The sequence below is a fragment of the Fundulus heteroclitus genome, chromosome 13 (assembly GCF_011125445.2).
Source record: "Fundulus heteroclitus isolate FHET01 chromosome 13, MU-UCD_Fhet_4.1, whole genome shotgun sequence".
NCBI lineage: Eukaryota > Metazoa > Chordata > Actinopteri > Cyprinodontiformes > Fundulidae > Fundulus > Fundulus heteroclitus.
In genome coordinates this window covers 34826957-34836769 of record NC_046373.1, presented here as the reverse complement: position 1 = coordinate 34836769, position 9813 = coordinate 34826957, and positions in this window count along the sequence as shown.

Genomic DNA, 9813 nt, shown 5'->3' with positions numbered 1-9813 from the left:
AACCAACTCCCAGTTTTGGTCCGTGAGGCAGACACCCTATCTATTTTTAAGACTAATGTTAAAACTTTCCTTTTTGACAAAGCTTATAGTTAGAGTGGCTCATACCCTGAGCTATCTCTATAGTTGTGCTGTGATAGGCCTAGGCTGCTGGAGGACATCAGGGTCTAATTTTCTCACTCTACTGATTTCTACTGTTCTTCAGTCTACTGTTCTCCAGTTTTGCATTGTATTACATTGAAATGACTGTCGTCATTTCAGCTTTTAACTTTTTGCTCTCTCTCTTTTTCTTCATAGTAGGTACACCTGGTCTGGCGTTCTGTTAACTGTGACATCATCCAGAGAAGACGGCTCACCCGCTACTTCCATCTAATGTAGAACAGATTACTAGATCAATGTGTGCTTCTGTGCTTTTTTGTTTCTCTTGTTGTGTCTCTGTTCTGTCTTCTGTAACCCCAGTCGGTCGAGGCAGATGACCGTTCATACTGAGCCCGGTTCTGCCGGAGGTTTTTCCTTCCCGTTAATGGGTGGTTTTTCTTCCCACTGTCGCTTCATGCTTGCTCAGTATGAGGGATTGCAGCAAAGCCATGTACAATGCAGATGACTCTTCCTGTGGCTCTACGCTTCCCCAGGAGTGAATGCTGCTTGTTGGGACTTTGATGCAATCAACTGGTTTCCTTATATATGACATTTTTGACCAATCTGTATAATCTGACCCAATCTGTATAATATGATTGAATTTGACTTTGTAAAGTGCCTTGAGATGACATGTTTCATGATTTGGCGCTATATAAATAAAATTGAATTGAATTGAATTGAAAAGAAATTACAGCAAAACAGTCACAAACATTTTAACTACAGTGTTCCCTCTAACATGACAAACATAAAAGAAACAAAAGGATAGAAAAAAATAAATCAAACTTTGTCTCTGACAAAATAAAACTCAAAACTGGATCAGGCTGAAGTCAATGACATCACCTTTAGTCCTTGTCCCAAGGATCAGCCCCCATGGCACTGCGGCACTGTTTCTGCATTCTCTCGCATCTGAGAATGTCTAAAATGAGACTAAATCTCTATGTTAGCACAATCCTATAATATTGACCAGGTTCCTTTGCAAAGAAAAAGAAGCAGAAAGATAGAGCTGTTAATTAGCAGAAAGCAACAAACATCTTTAAGACACCACCTTTCCTGCTGGAAGATCTGGCATAACTTGGTTAAAACTAAGTATAATTTAGTGTCCAAATCTCATTATAACTCCTTACCGCACTGCTAGCACTGTCTTTTCAGAGTCTTTTGTTGGCAGAAAGGTGGCGTCTCCTTTAATCTGAAAGCAATAACTCAGAGTAAAACAAGAGTGTTAATAGCATGCAGTTAAAACCCTGGTCCCCTTAGTGTCCCTTTAACGTGATGTTTTTCCCTTTTTTTCTCTGATCCTGGGAAGGTTTCTATTCTTTACCTTTTCTTTGAAACTCTGTTCAAAACACCTCCAAAGGAAAGAAAACAAACAAACAAAAAAAAAAAAAAACGAAAGAAATGAACCAAAAAAAAATAAAACAAAATTGTTTTCCAAGGAGCACAATTATGTCTTTTCCAATATGACATAGGTTTTTGACTTATTACAAACCTTTTTGATATCCTTCTGGTCCTTTGACCTTGTGTATTTGCTGTTAGTAATAATTTTATTCATATATACCTTATCAAACCTAATTGGTCAAGGGTGAAACTTTAAAGCAATGATTGTTCCCTTTTAGTTTTTGAGCTTCTAGTCTTTCTCTATAAATGATAAGAGTTTTCCCCATAATTCAGCATATTGAGAAGGCTACCCAAAACAAACCAAGATTAGAATTAGAATTTAACCCTTCAGAAGCTGGCTTTATTTTATTTTTTCCCCTCTGACATAGTTTTCGTGCCCCAGGCCAGAACACACAGACCCAGCCTCGCCATAAACATTCAGATGTTTAAATCATGGTCAGATTTGTTTATCATATCTATTGTCCTTCTCAGGTTATACTGTCTCTCTGAGGTTCACCTCAGTTCAGCATAACTAATAACATCAGATGATTTTGTAACTGATAATTCTTATAACAAATAGCCAAAATGACTTATTTAGGTGTCAAAAGTACCAAATTAGGTCTCCCCACAAGGTGTAAGCATTGTTTCCCTACACCTTCGCTTTTGGAAAGCTCCCATCTGTTTTAGCGCCCAAATCGTCTGAATAATGTTAAATATGAATTTCACTAAGTTTAAACAGTGTTCTGCTGATACTAATGACTGGGCACATAGAATGTTCATTTGCAGCATATTTGGCATCAAATTTCTGCCTTTCTGAGCTGTGAGAAGTTAATTATAACCATTACATTCTTAGAGTGGCCTTTCTGCATTAGAGTAGCCAAAATGACTTATTTAGGTGTCATAAGGACCAAATTAGGTCTCCCCACAAGGTGTATGCAGTGTTTCCACACACCTTAGCTTTTGGACAGCTCCCATCTGTTTTAGCGCCCAAATCGTCTGAATAATGTTAAATATGAATTTCACTGAGTTTAAACAGTGTTCTGCTGTTACTGATGACCGGGCACATAGAATGTTCATTTAGAGCATATTTGGCATCAAATTTCTGCCTTTCTGAGGTGTGAGAAGTGAATTCTAACCATTACATTCTTTGAGTGGCCTTTCTGCATTAGAGCAGCCAAAATGACTTATTTAGGTGTCAAAAGTACCAAATTAGGTCTCCCCACAAGGTGTAAGCATTGTTTCCATACACCTTAGCTTTTGGAAAGCTCCCAATCTGTTTTAGCACCCAAATTGTCTGAATAATGTTAAATAAGAATTTCACTGAGTTTAAACAGTGTTTTGCTGTTACCAATGACCGGGCACATAGAATGTTCATTTGCAGCATGTTTGGCATCAAATTTCTGCCTTTCTGAGGTGTGAGAAGTGAATTCTAACCATTACATTCTTTGAGTGGCCTTTCTGCATTAGAGTAGCCAAAATTACTTATTTAGGTGTCAAAAGTACCAAATTAGGTCTCCCCACAAGGTGTAAGCAGTGTTTCGACACACCTTAGCTGTTTCTCAGCTCCCTTCAGTTTTAGCGCCCAAATCGTCTGAATCATGTTAAATATGAATTTCACTGAGTTTAAACAGTGTTCTGCTGTTACTAATGACCGGGCACATAGAATGTTCATTTGCAGCATGTTTGGCATCAAATTTCTGCCTTTCTGAGGTGTGAGAAGTGAATTCTAACCATTACATTCTTTGAGTGGCCTTTCTGCATTAGAGAAGCCAAAATTACTTATTTAGGTGTCAAAAGTACCAAATTAGGTCTCCCCACAAGGTGTAAGCAGTGTTTCGACACACCTTAGCTGTTTCTCAGCTCCCTTCAGTTTTAGCGCCCAAATCGTCTGAATCATGTTAAATATGAATTTCACTGAGTTTAAACAGTGTTCTGCTGTTACTAATGACCGGGCACATATAATGTTCATTTGCAGCATATTTGGCATCAAATTTCTGCCTTTCTGACCTGTAAGAAGTTAATTATAACCATTACATTCTTTGAGTGGCCTTTCTGCATTACAGTAGCCAAAATGACTTATTTAGGTGTCAGAAGGACCAAATTAGGTCTCCCCACAAGGTATAAGCATTGTTTCCACACACCTTAGCTGTTGGACAGCTGCCATCTGTTTTAGCGCCCAAATCGTCTGAAATCATGTTAAATATGAATTTCACTGAGTTTAAACAATGTTCTGTTGTTACTAATGACCGGGCACATAGAATGTTCATTTGCAGCATATTTGGCATCTAATTTCTGCCTTTCTGAGCTGTGAGAAGTGAATTATAACCATTACATTCTTTGAGTGGCCTTTTGCATTAGAGTAGCCAAAATGACTTATTTAGGTGTCAGAAGGACCAAATTAGGTCTCTCAACAAGGTTTAAGCATTATTTCCACACGCCTTAGTTTATTGACTGCTCTCTTTTGTTTTAGCGCCCAAATCGTCTGAAATCGTGTTAAATATGAATTTCACTGAGTTTAAACAATGTTCTGCTGTTTCCAATGACCGGGCACATAGAATGTTCATTTGCAGCATATTTGGCATCAAATTTCTGCCTTTCTGAGCTGTAAGAAGTTAATTATAACCATTACATTCTTTAAGTTGCCTTTCTGCATTAGAGTAGCCAAAATGACTTATTTAGGTGTCAGATGGACCAAATTAGGTCTCCCCACAAGGTATAAGCATTGTTTCCACACACCTTAGCTGTTGGACAGCTCCCATCTGTTTTAGCGCCCAAATAGTCTGAAATCATGTTAAATATGAATTTCACTGACTTTAAACAGTGTATTGCTGTTACTAATGACCGGGCTCATAGAATCTTCATTTGCAGCATATTTGGCTTCAAATTTCTGCCTTTCTGAGGTGTGAGAAGTGAATTCTAACCATTACATTCTTTGAGTGGCCTTTTGCATTAGAGCAGCCAAAATGACTTATTTAGGTGTCAGAAGGCCCAAATTAGGTCTTCCCACAAGGTGTAAGCAGTATTTCCATACAACTTAGCTGTTGGAAAGCTCCCATCTGTTTTAGCGCCAAATCGTCTGAATCATGTTAAATATGAATTTAACTGAGGTTAAACAGTGTTCTGCTGTTACTATTGACCGGGCACATAGAATGTTCATTTGCAGCATATTTGGCATCAAATTTCTGCCTTTCTGAGGTGTGAGAAGTGAATTCTAACCATTACATTCTTTGAGTGGCCTTTTGCATTAGAGTAGCCAAAATGATTTATTTAGGTGTCAGAAGGACCAAATTAGGTCTCCCAACAAGGTTTAAGCATTGTTTCCACACATCTTAGTTTATTGACTGCTCTCTTCTGTTTTAGCGCCCAAATCGTCTGAATCATGTTAAATATAACTTTCACTGAGTTTAAACAGTGTTCTGCTGTTACTAATGACCGGGCTCATAGAATGTTCATTTGCAGCATATTTGGCATCAAATTTCTGCCTTTCTGAGCTGTGAGAAGTAAAGTATAACAATTACATTCTTTGAGTGGCCTTTTGCATTAGAGCAGCCAAAATGACTTATTTAGGTGTCAGAAGGACCAAATTAGCTCTCCCCACAAAGTGTAAGCAGTGTTTCCAAACTACTTAGTTCATCGACTGCTCTCTTCTGTTTTAGCGGCCAAATCGTCTGAATCATGTTAAATTTGAATTTCACTGAGTTTAAACAGTGTGCTGCTGTTACTAATGACCGGGCTCATAGAATGTTCATTTGCATACCAGAGGGGGGGGGGGAGCAATATGTATCCCCCCCCAGGGATAAAACATGAATGATCAGAGGGGGGGACGTCACAAACTGAGGGGGGGTAAATCCCCCCCATCCCTCCCAGCAAATCGCACCCAGTATCTATCTATCTATCTATCTATCTATCTATCTATCTATATATATATATATATATATATATATATATATATATATATATATATATATATATATATATATATATATATATATGTCTATGTCTATGTGTGCAAGGAGCCTGTTCAAGGTTTTAAACGGAAGCTGCTCTCAACCAATGAAAACTGGCAGAGCCGGGATATTAGCCAATCAGAAAAAGAGTGGGGCGCAATTGTTTAACAATGTTGTTGTTAAACATTGGAGGTAATGAAGTTGGTGTTAATATTTTAATTTTATTTGTAAAATTTTATTTATACAAATGCCGTTACTCCACATGTAAACCATTTATATCGCATTAGAAAGATTTGACAAAATCTCATGTAAAATCTTAGAATTTGCAAGAACAAAAAGTGCTGGTAATTTTCTTTCTTTTGTGAGTAAATTTAATCTGCTGGTTTAATGGCCTGTTCCTGAATCTATGTATAATATAATGTTGCCCCTTTTATTATAATTTTTTTATTATTATTGTTCCCTCTCCTTTTATATTTGGTTTTCTTCTATATTATACTGGGTTCCAGGTACTAAGTGTTCACTTCTATACAGAAAGACCGTATTTTTTTCTACTTTCTTTTATCAGGTATTACATTATACATGTCAGTTTAAATAATAATACATATGAGTTAGCAATGGTATCAATGTGTTACTCTATTGTATCTGTTACACTATGTCCGTTGGTTGTGCTGTTATTTTTACATCTGTCTTTCCAGATGAAGCAGACGGAAGACGTTTTATCATTCTTCCCTTTTATCTCTTCTTTCTTTCACCTCTTGTCTTTCTTTTTTTCTCTTCTTGTTTTTCCTTTACTCTCCTACTTTCCCATTGTAGTTTCCACATAATTTGAAATTCTCCCCAGGAATCACAATACATGCATAAATTTACATGCATAAATCAAGCGGAGCACTATGGCGAAAGCTGATTTCTCCACTTGTGAAAGTAAAATCTGTCGAGCTCTATTTGGCATTAAGACATCAGTTCTTATTGCCACATTGCTAGACAGGACACTGGGGAAAAATAAATAAATAAATAATTTAAATTTTTGGAAGAACAAACTGGCCATGGATGGCATGAATGAAAATAGTAGTGGTGAAATGTTTTCTTTGGATTTGCGCGAACCAGTTTGGCAAAAGTGTGAAAGAAGAACTTGCTGCTGCTAAAATTATAGTAAGTTAACTAGATGATGTTCTGGATGTGGAAAGTGAAGGAGAAGATGGAGAGGGCTGTCCAGGATGGCGCCAAGGCTCTGAAGCTGAAAGGTGAGAGAGTTGCAGGAATTGTCAATGGATATTTTAAAACTGCCAGATTTGGTTAAAGTTGACTTTGCACAATAAGCAAGTGTAATGCCAGTTCAAACGTGACGAAACTGCATTTATTCGGGACATGACGGACTGCTTTTCTCATGATGCAATGTGGTCAAAATGGCCACCAACTCCCATCATGCAACGCGGCCCAAAATGGCTGCCGCCCTAACAACGGAGCGGAGAGATAACGTTGCTAGGCAAAAGTTGATAAAACTCGGCCACGCAGGACAATCTGTCTTCTTTCTCTGGCACACCGCCAACCTGAGAAGACACACAGCTGTACTCCGTGGATTAATTACCCACATGCCACGTGCTCGAGTTTCTCGCTGGACCGAGATTTTTTCGAAGCAACGTTAATCCCTGCTTTGCTTAGCAGGAGGTCGACTCTAAAAGGTACTTTTAATTCCCTCTGATCAAATACTGGAAACCACCTTATCTCCCAGTGATCGAAAGAGGACTACGCTTTGCTGGGCCGAGCAAAGCGTCCGTGAGCCCGGAGGAAGAGACGAAAGAGCCTTCTTGCCTGTTCCTGCTGCTGCCCGCTCTGGTGCATTTAGGCACCAGAGCGCTCGGAATAACGCCGCGTTATTCCGAGCGCTCACGAACCCCGAAGCCGGGATTTCATTCGGGACCACCTCAAAGTAACGGGGTTCTCCCCTTTTATTTCTTTTCCATCCATAGGATGTTTAGTAGTGCCTGGGCAGACGTTAGAACTTTGTAGGTGCAGGTTAATGCTTTTATTCCACGACGAAGTTATTTTGCTGAACATTTTCTTTGTATGTGCATGCATTTTACAATTGATTTTGCTGTGTTGATTTGTGGTTTATCAATAACCCCGCCGTGGGTCATTGCTTCAGTTCTTTTCCATCTTCTTCCCTGCTTTCCCCCCCCCCTCTCTTTTCGCTTCTTCTTATCAGTTTAATCTCGTTGTTCGAGCCCAATTCGCGGTCTTTGCCTAAACTTCCAATTAGCCGCGCCCTTTCGAAGCTCCTATCAGCATAAGCGTGGTTAGGTCATTAGGACCTCCCCTCACGCATCACGTAAAATTGGTAGACCATACATCATCGTAGCAGCCATCTTGGGAGGGTGACGTATATCTGAACTGTAGGGAGCTTAGCTGAACTAGCTTTTGTAAGACATCAAAGCGTCCAGTGAGATTCCCAAAGCTGTTCTGTCTGTCAATGCTGATACGTCAAATGCCGGTGTTTTGAGGGCGGTGTTAAACGACTGTGAGTTGAGTTAAAATCTGCTAACCGCTCATTTTAATCCATTGTTTATTTTTGTTTTGTTCTTTTATTTCCACATATATGTTTTGCATGTTTAGTTTTAGTAGTGAGTAAGAATTCCAAAGTTGTTGAATCAGAGAATTACTGTAACAGGGAATTGCTTTTGGTTCAATAAAACCAACAACTGCGGAATAGACATTGTTTTGTGTTCAATCCAATTCACAGTTACATGGTTATTCAGAAATCAGAGCTAACCTCCTTTGGATTTAACATCTGACATTAATACAGAGACAATATCATTGGATGGTGATAAGGAATAAGGATTTAAACTCTAATTGCAGTTACATTGGGGTTCTCACAGCCTGCCGGATAAACCTCGTCGGTTAAAAGTCTATTAATAAGAATATTCACACAGCTTCTGGCATAACACAAGTGTGGTACGCAATGTGGCATAACGCCCTGGGAATATGTGGGCTGACTAGAACATTTTGAACAAATTGATTATTTTTGCTTTAACCCTTGGTCTAGATGTATAAGATATGAATGCATATTTTACATTTTCTTAGCGAGAATAGCTGTGAAAATGTTGTAGTCGATATTGACACAGAGCTACATCCAAAGGATCCAAAATCTAATTTGTCTTTTCCTTCTTTGGGGATGACTGAAATAACTGCTTTGTTCCATGAAGGTGCCGTTTTTGATTTTCTAAAATCTGTATTAGATGCTTAAAGATGGCTAGGCGCCAACTCGTTCTGAAATACTTTGTCAGTTATATCCACTATTAACGTATTATTTTGTTCTTCTGTCAAATTAGGCACAATAAGTGAATTAAGGAAATCTATTGACTGTTGTCATTTCAGCTTTTAACTTTTTGTCCTCTCTCTTTTTTTCTTCATAGTAGGTACACCTGTTCTTGCGTTCTGTTAGCTGTGACATCATCCAGAGAAGACAGATCACCCGTTATTACCATCTAATGTAGAACAGATTACTGGATCAATGTGTGCTTCTGTGCTTGTTTGTCTCTCTCGTTGTGTCTCCGCTTTGTCTTCTGTAATCCCCAGCCAGTTGAGGCAGATGACCGTTCACACTGAGCCTGGTTCTGCTGGAGGTTTTCCTTCCCGTTAATGGGAAGTTTTTCTTTCCACTGTCGCTTCATGCTTGCTCAGTATGAGGGATTGCTGCAAAGCCATGGACAGTGCAGACAACTCTCCCTGTGTCTCTACGCTTCTCCAGGAGTGAATGCTGCTTGTCGGGACTTTGATGAAATCAGCTGGGTTCCCTTATATTATAGGACATTTTTGACCAATCTGTATAACATGATTTAATTTGACTTTGTAAAGTGCCTTGAGATGACATGTTTCATGAATTGGCGCTATATATATAAAATTTAATTGAATACTTCGGAATCATTTCCTAAAGGTGGTTGTGTGTAGAAATTTCGATAATATTAGTAAGCTTTTAGTAAATCTTGTAGTTTGAACAACAAAAGATCAGTCTTAGGGTCTTTAATTCTATGTATTGTATTGTCTGCTCTTACTTTTTGCAGTTTTCTGGCTAGAATTTTAGATGTCTCGGGCCCAGCTTAGTAATATTTTTGTTTTACAAAAACAAACTTTTTTTCAATTTCTTCTGTATATAGCAGATTTCTTTCATTCCTTTTTTTAATCTCAATCAACACGTTATGCTTCTTTTCTAGAGTCTGTAATTTCTTATTAAGGTCTAACAGTTTCCGTTGTTTTTTTCTTGTTGTGGGCACACCAAGAAATAATTTCCCCTCTAATTACTGCTTTTAAAGTTTCCCATACTATAGATGGGTCTACCTGTCCTGTGTCATTAATCTCTAGG